We start from the raw sequence: 12185 nt of genomic DNA, 5'->3' as shown, positions 1-12185 counted from the left end.
AATGGCAAAAATTAAATTCTCATTGAGAATCAACTGAGATTTTTATATGATTTTTCCTTTAGTCAATTAATATAGTGAATTAAATATAGACCCATATTTGCATCTGGGCTAAGTCCTATTTGGTCATGGTGATTTTCAAAATACATTAGTTCATTTTATTTACTATATTTATTATAGATTTTTGCATTTATATTAATGAAGTAGTTATTAGAGTTCTTACAATACTTATGTTCTCCTTATTCTGGACATATGGAACTAAACATAACTAACTTTTTTTTGTATTGTGGTAAAAAAAACCACTACATAATATGAAATTGACTCTCTAAGCAAATTCTTAGGTGTATAGTACAATATGGTTAACTATAAGCATAGTGTTCAACAACAGATATCTAGAACTTTTTCATCTTGCTTAACTGAAACTTTATACTTATTGACGAGTAATTCATTATTTTCCCCTTCTTCCAGCCCATGGCAACCACCATTTTACTTTCTGCTTCTAGATGTTTGACTACTTTACATACTTCACATAAATGGAATCATGCAGTACTTGTCCTCCTGTGACAGGCTATTTAACTTAGTCTAATGTGCTTGAGGTTCACCTATATTGTCACAAACAATAGAATTTCCTTTTTTTAAAGGCTGAATAATGTTCCATTTATGTATATATTACTTTTTCTTATTCATTCACCGTTCACAGTTTTGTTATTTATTCAGCCATTGATGGACACTTAGGTTGCTTCCAAGTCTTGGTTATTGCACAATGAATAATAAGCAGGGGTGCATATATCTTTTCAAGTTAGTGTTTTGGTTTCCTTTGGATAAATACCTGGAAGTGGAATTGCTGGATCATATGGTAGTTCTATTTTTAATTTTTTGAGGAACTTCCATACTGTTTTCCATAGTGGCTGCACCAATTTACATTTTCACCAACAGTGCACAAAGATTCACTTTTCTCCATATCCTCACTTACACTTACCGTTTTTTGATAATTGTCATTCTAACAGGTCTGAGGTGATATCTCATGGTAGTTTTGATTTGTGTTTCCCTACTGATTACTGATGTTGAGCATTTTTCATGTGCCTGTTGGCCATCTGTATATCTTTGGAAAAACGTCTATTCAGATCATTCCGCCCATTTTTAAATAAGATTTAGGTGGGTTTTTTTTCTTTTGTTATTGAGTTATATGAGTTCTTTATATATTTTGGATATTAATCCCTTATCAGATATATGATTTGCAAATATTTTCTCCCATTCTGTAGGTTGCCTTTCCATTTTGTTATTGTTTCCTTTGCTGCACAGAAGCTTTTTCGTTTGAAGTAGTCTCATTTGTTTATTTTTGTTTTTGCCTTTGCTTTTGTTTTTGGTGTCAAATTTAAAAAGTCATTTCCAAGACCAATGTCAAGAAGCTTACCACTTGTGTTTTCTTCTAGGAGTTTTATGGTTTCAGATCTTACATTGAAACCTCTACTCCATTTTGAGTTAATTTTAGTGTACAGTATAAGACAGTAGTCCAATTTTATTCTTTTGCATATGGCTGTCCAGTTTTTCCAGCATCATTTATTGAAGAAACTGTCCATTTTTCATTGCATATTCTTGGCTCTTTTGTCCTAAATTAATTGACAATATACATGTGGATTTATTCTAGTTTACCATTTGATTTGTTCTTTGTCTCATTAGTTGTTCAAAAGTGTGTTCATGGGGCTGGCCTGATGGTGTAGTGGTTAAATTCACACGCTCCACTTCACCATCCCAGGGTTCACAGGTTTGGATCCTGAACACAGACCTACACACTGTACATCAAGCCATGATGTGGTGACATCCCACATACAAAATAGAAGAAGATTGGCACAGATGTTAGTTCAGTAACAATCTTCCTCAAGCGCAAAGAGAAAGTTGGCAACAAGTGTTAACTCAGGACCAATCTTCCTCACCAAAAAACTCCCAAAAGTGTGTTTTATAAATTCTACATCTTTGTGAATTTTCCAGTTTTTCTGCTGTTAATTTCTAGTGTCATTCCATAGTGGTAGAAAAATATACTTGGTATGATTTGAATCTTAAATTTGTTAAGACTTGTTTTGTAACCTCACATGTAATCTATCCTGGACAAGGTTAGGTGTGCACTTGAGAACAATGTGTATTCTTCTGCTATTGGGTGGCATGTTTGTATACATTTGTTGTTCTATAGTAGTGTTGAAATCCTCAGCAACATTATAAGGTCAGTTTCTGGAGACATTTTTCTATCTTTCTTTATGCCATATTTCCATGGTTCTTCTTGTTCCTTGGCAGTTGTTTCAGTGTCTGTGCATTTGAAAAATGATCTCCTCTCCTTGTCTTTACAGACTGGCTTTCTTTTACTTATTTTCTGTACTGATTTTCTTTTATTAATTTTTTGAGGTTTTTTTCCAGCTATGATTGACAAATAAGTTTTCCGTTTTCTTTTTTGAGATATAATTATTGAGATATAATTGATATATAACATTGTATAAGTTTAAGGTGTAAAACATGATGATTATATACAAATAGATTGCAAAATAATTACCACAATAAGGTTAGTTAACACATCCATCACCTGACATAATTACCTTTTTTGTGTGGTAAGAACATTTAAGGCCTACTCTCTTAGCAACTTTTAAGTATATAATACCCTATTGTTAACTGTAGTCACCGTGTTGTACATTAGATCCCCAGAATTTATTTATCTTACAACTAGAAATGTGTACCCTTTGGCCAACATCTCCCTGTTTTTCCCATCCACCAACCCATTGTAACCACTATTTTATTCTTGGTTTCTGTGAGTTGGGTTTCTATGATGTCAGTGTGGGTTTGTCATATGGCCTTTATTATGTTGAGGTAAGTTTGTTTTATGCTCAATTTGTTGAGAGCTTTTATCATGAAAGGATGTTGAATTTTGTCAAAAGCTTTTTCTGCATCTATTGAGATGATCATATGATTTTTATCTTTCATTCTATTAATGTGATAATCACATTTATTGACTTTTGTATGTTGAAACATTCTTACATTCCACAAGTAAATCCTAATTGATCATGATGTGTGATGCTTTTAATGTGCTGTCGAATTCTATCTGCTGGGATTTTGTTGAGAATTTTCGCATCTATATTCATCAAAGATACTGGCCTGTGGTTTTATTTTCTTGTAATGTCCTCATCTGGCTTTGATATGAGGGTAATGCTGGCCTCGTAAAATGAATTTGAGAGTATTCCCTCCTCTTCAAGTTTTGGAAGACTTTGTGGAAGATTGGTATTATTTCTTCTTTAAATGTTTGGTAGAATTCCCCAATAAACCATCTGATCCTGGGCTTTTCTTTGATGGGAGGTTTTGATTATGGATTCAATCTCCTTATTGTTATTGTTTGTTCAGATTTTCTATTTATTCATAATTCAGTCTTAGTAGGTTGTATGTTTTAGGAATTTATCTATTTCTTTTAGGTTATCCAATTTTTTGGTGTACAATTTTTATAGTAGTCTCTTATCCTTATTTCTGTGATACCAGTTATAATTTCTCCTTTTTCATTTCTTATTTTATTTATTTGAGTCTTTATTTTTTCTTAGTTTAGATAAATGTTTCTCAATTTTGTTTCTGAATTTTGTTTAACTTTTCAAAAAATAGCTCTTAGTTTATTGATTTTTCTGTTGTTTTTCTAGTCCCTGTTTCATTTATCTCTGCTCCAATCTTTGTTATTTCCTTTCTTCTGATTACTTTGGTCTTGGTTTTTTATTCTTTTTCTAATACTTAGTTGTAAAGTTAGGTTGTTTATTTGAGATATTTTTTCTTAATATAGGCATTTATTGCTATAAACTTCCCTCTTAGAATCACTTTTGATCCATCCCCTAAGTTTTGGTATGCTGTGTTTCCATTTTCATTTGTTTGAAGATAATTTTTTATTTCCCTGTGCATTTGTTCCTTGTCTCACTGGTTGTCCAGGAGTGTATTGTTTAATTTCCACTTATATGTGAATTTTCCAGTTTTTCTTCTGTTACTGATTTCTGGTTTCAAGCGACTGGGGTCAGAAAACATACTTTGTATGATTTCGATCTTCCTGAGTTTCCTGAGATTTGTTTTGTTACGTATCATATGATCTACTCTAGATAATGTTCTGTGGGTACTTGCTCTTTTTGTAACTCTGCTCTTTTACTCCCCTTCTTTGTTATTCATGTTACAAATTACGTCTTTTTATATTTTGTATTTATTGATATATTTTTATAATTATAGTTTTTCAAATACTTTTTGTCTTTTAACCTGTATACCAGAATTAACAGTGATTTATGCACTACCGTTACAATATAACAGTATTTTGTCTTTGTCTATGTGTTTACCTTACTAGCGAGCTTTACACTTTTGTATACTTTTGTGTTTCTGTTTAGCTTCCATTCATTTCAACTTGAATGATTCTCTTTGGTTTAAGGTATGTCTAGTGGTGATAAAATCCCTTAGCTTTTGTTTATCTGGGAAAGTCTTTATTTCTGCTTCATTTTTGAAGGATTCTTTTGCTGGATATAGTATTCTTCGTTGGCAGTTTTTCCCCCCAGCACTTTGAATATATCATCCCAGTCTTTTCTGGCCTGCAAGTTTTCTGCTGAGAAATCTGACGCTAGTATTGTAAGTGTTTCTTGTATGTAAGAAGTCACTTTTCTCTTGCTGCTTTCAAAATTCTCTTTGCTTTTGACTTTTACTACTTAGATCATAATGTGTCTTGGTGTGGACAATATCTTGGTTTTTCCTTTTTGAAAACTTTTGGGCTTCTCGAATCTGAATGTCAATTTGCTTCCCCAGATTTGAGGAGTTTTGGGCCATTATTTCTTTAAGTGAACTTTCTGCCTCTTTCTGTCTCTCTTCTCCTCTGGGACTCCTGTAATGTGTATATTGGTCTGCTTTATTATATCTCTTTAGTCCCTTAAATTCTTTACATTTCTATTTTTTTCTTTTGTTTCTCTGGTTATCTGATTGGATAATTTCAAATGACCTTCACTGAGTCTGCTGATTCTTTCCTCTGCTTCACCAAATCTGTTGAACCCCTCTCATGAATTTTTCATTTTAGTTATTGTTCTCTTTAGCTCCAAAATTTCCATTTTTGTGCTGTTTTTTAAAAAGTATTTTGTCTCTTTTTTGAAACATTCATTTCATTCATGCAACATTTTACTGAGGTAGCTGAGCATTTTTATGATGAATATTTTGAAATCTTTGTCAGGTGACTCATATATCTCCATTTTTTTAAGGTTGGTTTCTGGAGATTTGTTTTTGTTCCTTTTATTGGGTCAAGTTTCCCTCTTTCTTCTTGTTCCTTGACACTTTGTGGTGGTGTCTGCACATTGGAAAAACTACCCCTCCCCCAGTCCTTATAGGCTGGATTCATACAGGGGAAGATCTTCACCATTCAGCCTGGCTAGAGATTATGGAGACCTCTTAGACTTGTTTTGTGGATGTTTCTTCTCTAGACTTGTGTATATAAATTCTTAAATAGAGATATTTGCCCTTTTTTCTCAGGAGTTCATGATCTCTTGCCCCTTCTGGTGTCTGTCTGAGCTTCTACAGGTCCTCAGGAGTGGCAGCACACCACCAAATCTTTTTTGTTTGTTTTGTTTTCAGCAGTCCCCAGGCATATTCTGTATGTGGAGTCTTGGCAATGCTCTGAGACAAGACAAGACAGAAACTAGTCTCTTGGATGGTTCTCTGAAAAGTATGAACATTGAACGTATATTTGAGTCTTCTCCTTTCCTCTCCAGGGAGAAGCTGGGACTGATTTCCCAATTGTGCTGTACTGAACTGGAGAGAGGGGCTTTGGCATTGTGTGCATATGAATCCAAACTGTTGTCTTTGTTCTCAGTGGTCCCTAGGCAACTGGAGTATGCTGAGTCCCATCAGCACTTCAAGACAGACAATACAGAAGCTAGTGCCTCAGTCATCCCCCTGAAAAGCTGATATGTGGAAGAATATTCTATTTTTTCCCTCCCCAGAAAGAAGCTGGGATTTGGGTTTTTGGCCTCCTTGTTCTGCACTGAGCTGGAGGGAGGGTCTATGACCAGTGAGTGTGTACTACTTCATAACATCACTTTTGCTTCTCAGAAGCTCCCAACCTTGGACCCTTTTCTGTCAGTGCTGAGATCAGGCCAGACAGAAAACAGTCCCTCAGGCAGCCCCCAAAAGTCAGAACTTTGGACGTATGTTTCAATCTTTTCCTTCCCTCCCCAGGGAGAAGCTGGGAGCTGGCAGTATTTTCTGACTGGTGCTTTGTTGGGAGGAGAGATTATTGCTAGAGGGTGTCACAAATTTCCCTCTGGCTTCAATGTGACTGATTCATCTTCACCCAGTGTGCAAAAGCCTCTCACTGATCTCTGCATTTCTCACAAAGGGAGTCAGTCCTGGTATTGTATTGGTGTCTCCATGGGGAGAAAGAGGATCTAGGGCTTCCTATTCTTCCATCTTGCTGATGTCACCTTCCTGACTTAACTTAGATGTGGCCATGTGATTTTCTTAGGTCAATGAAGTATGAATCAATCATGTGTGGAAGCTTTAGGGGCCACTGTGTACTTCCCCTTATTCTCTCTTTTCCTTTGCTGCTATCATCAGGAATGTTGCAGATAGCAGAATTTATATCAGGCCTACTTTCAGAGTGAAAATGTGGAACAGAACCTCTAGGTAATCTTCAGTTGACATGTAGTAGGGGCAGGAAATAGATCTTTGTGTTTAAGCCACTGGAATTTTACAATTATTTGATACTTCAGCATAGTCTAACCTATCTCAATTTATACAATTAGTAAATGATACTCTTCTATTTTTATGTTCTATCCTTCTGTAGTTTTGGCATCAGAATACTATATTATAAAGTGAAATGGATAAAATCCACGTTTTCCTAGAAATTTTATGGCTTATATAACATGGATATTCAGTAATCTTTGATGGTTTCATAGAAATTTCGCTTAAAACTCTTTGATCTTGTGACATTTCTCATGGTAGATTTTCAATATTTTCCTGTAAATGTTACCAAACCTGAAGTGAGTTCACTCACCCGTTGCGCAGCAAGCCAATCTCTGACACCAGGTGTGGTGGAAGAAAGTAGGAATTTTATTTTTGCACAGCACTGAGCAAGGAGAGAGGGCAGCTAACGCTCAAATCCCAAACTCCCCAAAAAGCTAAAAGGAAGGGTTTTTGTTTGGGGCTTTAGGTAGGGGAGGGGGAGCATATGGCCTTGCTGGTCGGAGCTTTCCCACCAGCCTGTCTTTGGCCTTGAGACGCTTGCAGAGAGGAGGGAGCTCATGACCTTGCTGGTCAGCAGCTTTCCCACCAGCCCGTATCTCTTTGTGGGAGGAGATAGTTCAAGTGCTTGTCCTTGGCGGTGTCTGTCTCCATGGAGGATAGTGGATTCTGGAGCCAGGAAGCCAGACAGTAAGCAAGGAATGAGTGTTTTGGTTTTAACCCCATATATGCTGGGTTTAATGTGGGGAAACTGATATCAGGGTCGATATCATAAAGACATTAGTTTGTTCAAGTTTTCTACATTTCATTGAGTTTATTTTGATAATTTATATTTTGTTAGAATGTTATCTACTTCATTAGATTTGTTTATCATTTATGGTACAAAGATATATAAGATATCATCTTATAATTTTAAAATATCCTCTATTTATTATCTATGCTTATATTCCTTTTGTATTTCTTTTATTCATTGGAGGAAGTGAATATAGTGATTTAGAGCTCAGTCTCTGAAGCTAAACTTCTTGGGTATGAATTCAGGCTCAGCCAATGATTAATCGTGTGACTGGTTAAACGAATTACCTTCTCTGTGCCTCAGTTTTCTCATGTACAAATGAGGGAATAATATTATGTACAACAAATAATTATTTTGATAATCAACGGAGACAGTACAACTTGAGAATTAGTTTAAAGTGTTCCAGGACAAGCATTTTCACAAGTTCCTGATGGAATCCAATGCAACTCCCTCCCTCTATGAAATTTAGCTTTTTAAAACTGAAAATAAAGCAGATAGAGAAAACCACACAAAATAAATGTGAAATTTAGTGAAGTGTTTAAGGGGAAAACCTTCAAACTATTACCCAGATCAAGAAATAAAACTTTACCAGTCATTCCAGAATCTCCTTCACGCCCTGTCTAATCATAGCCCTCCCGTCTCCACAACAGTTACTGCTCTTCTGATTTTTACCTTAAATCACTTCTTTGCACATCTTTATAGTTTGACCACCCAAATGTGCCTTTGTAGACACTATAGTGTGTGACTCATATTTTAAATTTTATATATCTTTTAAGTCTCTTATCGTTTCTCCTCTCTCTATTTTCCTTATAATTTATGAACTGCATAACTCAGAGCATTTGCCCCATAGAATTTTTAACAATCAGGATTTTCCTGATTGCATAATTATGGTGCAGTTTTTCCCTGTGTTCCTTTGCCGTCTGGCAGCTGGATCCAGAGGTTTGATTGGATTCAGGTTTGCTTTCTTTGTCAATATTATAGGTTGTGTTGTTCCTTTCATAGAGAGACTTAAGGAGTCTGCTTGTCTCTCTTGTTGTGACATTAGCAGCCCTTGAAACTTAATACCTATATCTCTTAATTTATTGGAAGTTACCAAAAGATGATAATCTAATTTTATTATGTTTTTTAATTTATTAATTGGAATACTATTATAAGGAGGCACTTCCTGTCATCTACTAATTTGTTACTCAGTGGTACTGATTATATGGTATAAACAGGGTAAATACTTGGCTCTTTTTCTTTATATACCTGTGTTCATTATAATGAATTTTCTGAAAGTGATCAATTATTATTTTAAAAATATCATCATGAACTTATGCATTTAAACATGGATTTCAATCAGTTATAGTTATTATCTTTTGGGAAGGTCAAATTGTGGCATCTTTGCCTGGTGGGATCTTCAGTTTGTACCTGAGACCTTTGCCATGACCTGAGTCATCTTTGATAGCTTCCTTGCTATTTGGTATGACAAACTATTCCAAGCTTATCTTGTACATATTTTGCTTCCAAATGGAATCAGCCGTTTCTCTGAGAATTCTCATTTCTTTTGTGGGAAATGGTATTTTATTTTTTTTGCTACAGGGTTTGTCACTGTTTATATGCCATTTCATTGGATGGAAATAGAAAACACACACATTCACACATTTTAAGAATAAGGCAACTCATGAGTTCTTACAGAAAATTTCAAGTCAAATAATGTACTACAGAGATTTTTTTAACTTCTTTTTTATTGGTTCTTTATTTCCTTTCTTCCATACTGAGAATCTTGCATTTTAAGTGTACAGAGAATAATAGGATTAGAAAATTTCATAATTATTCATTTGCTTTATTAAAAAATACATATACAACACTCTCAGAATAACAATATTAATACTTTCACTCCATATAATTATTGAGAATAGTCAAATATTTTTGAATATGACTTCTTCATTCTCTCCTACAATTTTTAATAGTTGTGCTGTATATGTATTGACATGTCATAAAACTCTTACGTACTATACTCTTTCTCTTTTAACCTTCATTTAGTCTTACTTTTACAAGTATGTATTTAATGTTTATCACCAGTCCTTATTTGCTGTCTCTCTAGATTTGGGTTGTATGAAGCTCATTCTAGGGTAGATTTTTTTCAGGACAGACTCATGGGAACTATATTTTTGAGTTTTTTCATGTTAATAACAGTTTCCCTGTCCTTTTTGTCCTTGAACGTCAAGCTTTGCTTTATACCTTTGCTTTAGTTTTCTTTATTGGAGACTCTTATTATCCACATGTTGAATCTCATTTGCCTAGTTTCAGTATTTGTTACTTTCTCTCACATTCATTTTATCTCTTTTTTCATTTAAAAAAATGCCTTTTTCAAGACTTTATTTAGAAATAATTTTAAATTTACAGAAAAGTGAAAAAAAGTACAAATAACACCTATATACCCTTCATCTAGATTAATCTATTGTTAAATTTTTTTCCCATTTGCTTTTTTGTCTTTATCTTTTGCTCTCTCTTATATAGTATGTTATATATGTATGCATAACATAGATATGTATATTTTTTCTGAACTATTTCAGAGGAAGCTGAGTACATCATAGCCCTAATACTAAAGCATATATTTCCTATTCTTTGCATAGTCACAATACAGTTTTCAACTTCAGTAGATAAGATCAATATTTTTTTCTAATCTACCATTCATCCAATGTTTGTTTTTTAACCCAATATTATCCTTTATAACCTTTTTTCCTTTCCAATACAGAATCCAGTTTAGTCTCAGGTATTACATGTAGTTGTTATGTTTTTAGGCTTCTTTAATCTAGAATATTCCCTAGCTTTTCTTTGTCTTTTATGACAGTAAAATTTTTAAAGTCTACTGTCTCTTTAGAGAAGTTTCCTCATTTTGGATTTGTCTGATGTTGTTCTTAGGGTGTCACTTCCAGAACTACACTGTGTACATCTGTCATTAATTTGTGACTTTAATAATGATCACCTGGTCAGAGTGTTTTCTGATTTCTCTATCTTATTATTTTTTCCTTAGCTACTAATAAGCAATCTATAGGAAGAGTCTTTAAGATCATGCAAATGACTTGTTCTCTATCAAAATTTTCTTGATTTAGGATGTATTCATAATTCTTTCCTGAACTAGTCTCTACTTTGAAGGTTCCAAAATGATGCTTTTCCAACTCTAGTACCATTTCTACGTTCATCCAATTGGTATGTGGCATTCTATTGAAAGCAAGAGTTCTACCTTCGCTCCCATTTCTTTTCTTTCATTCGTCATTCACTAGTGGTACGAAATCATGTATTCTTATTTTTCCAGGGTTTTATAGCTCACGCTCTTCTCTATTTTTTAGCTGTAAATTGTCCTAGCATTGGCAAGTAGGAGTTTATTGAAGATAATCACTATGTCCTTATGACATGACCCTAGTAGTCATTGAGATGACAATGTCTGCTATTTAGTATGGCAAGATGTCCCAAGCTAATCTTGTACATTTCCTGCTTTGTAGCTGAAATCAGCCAATTTTCCTAGAAGGCCTGATTGTTTTAAATGGGAAATGTTATTGGAAACCAAGATCTGAAACGTAGTGGTATTGGGGTGTCTTTTCTTCTAAGTGCATTGAGCAGACAGACTAGAAAATGTACACAAATATATATATATATATATATATATGCACACATACACATATATACATATTCATACACACATATACTTACATACATGTGCATATATGCATGCATATACACATAGATATGTTTAGAAATCATACATTCTTACAGATCCTTTCAATTCCAGTCAATCCTCTCAGGGCTTGTTCTTGCCTTCCCGCACTTCATATGTATACATCCTTTCATTCATAGTGTGAATCCTGACTTTGCACAACATCAACATATTTGCTAATTTTATCAATTCTGTAGGACTCTAAAATTGTTTTAGAATTTATTATCTCATACCACTAGAAAAACAAACCAAGTAAAAGATTTCATGGGGTCAGCCTGGTGGTGTAGTGGTTAAGTTCGTGTTCTCCGCTTCGGCAGCCCAGAGTTTGCAGGTTCAGATCCTGGGCATGGACCTACACACGACTCCTCAAGCCATGCTGTGGCAGCATCCCATGTACAAAATAAAGGAAGATGGGCACAGATGTTAGTTCAGGGCTAATCTTCCTCAGCCAAAAGAGGAAGTTTGGCCATGGATGTTAGCTCAGGGCCAATCTTCCAACCAAAAAAAAATCATGATTTTATTTTTCTTACTGAAGACTGAGGAAATAATACTGTATTCATGAGTTACTTGGATTAGTTCCCCCCCCCCCCTTTTTTTCCCTGGTTGGTTGATTTCTTAAGTTGCTTTCATTGTTAGTGCCCTCTTCTTATCCTTGTTAATATAATTTGTTTTTTGGAATATGTAGAGTATTATTAACCGGTTTCTAAAAATAAAAATATGAGAGAGAGAGAGAAAGAGAGATGGTCTTTTCATGAATCCTTTCCCCTACATTCCCCAGTTTACCCCTTCCGTGTAAGTAACCATCTGCATTGTTTTCTGGTTTATTATTCCTGTTTTATTTTGTAAAGGCAAGTGTCTCTCTATTTTTCTCCTTATTTCCCTTTCTTTCTTACCTCAAAGGTAACATACTAGATCTCTACTTTTTCACTTTTATTTTTTGGTTAACATTTTCTACTGGAAATTATTTCAAGTCAGTTTCTG

At 34.4% G+C, this 12185-nt stretch overlaps 1 protein-coding gene across 21 annotated transcripts in view; it reads left to right on the top strand.

Moving 5' to 3' along the window:
* The window catches only part of CCDC7 (coiled-coil domain containing 7), a 463736-nt gene that overhangs the window by 243998 nt on the left and 207553 nt on the right, over positions 1 to 12185 (top strand). The gene's annotated exons all lie outside the window — the stretch shown is intronic.

This window comes from Equus przewalskii, chromosome 30, assembly GCF_037783145.1.
Source record: "Equus przewalskii isolate Varuska chromosome 30, EquPr2, whole genome shotgun sequence".
NCBI classification, from domain to species: domain Eukaryota; kingdom Metazoa; phylum Chordata; class Mammalia; order Perissodactyla; family Equidae; genus Equus; species Equus przewalskii.
Note: the sequence above shows the minus strand (reverse complement) of the source record. Positions and strands in the feature narration are given on the sequence as shown.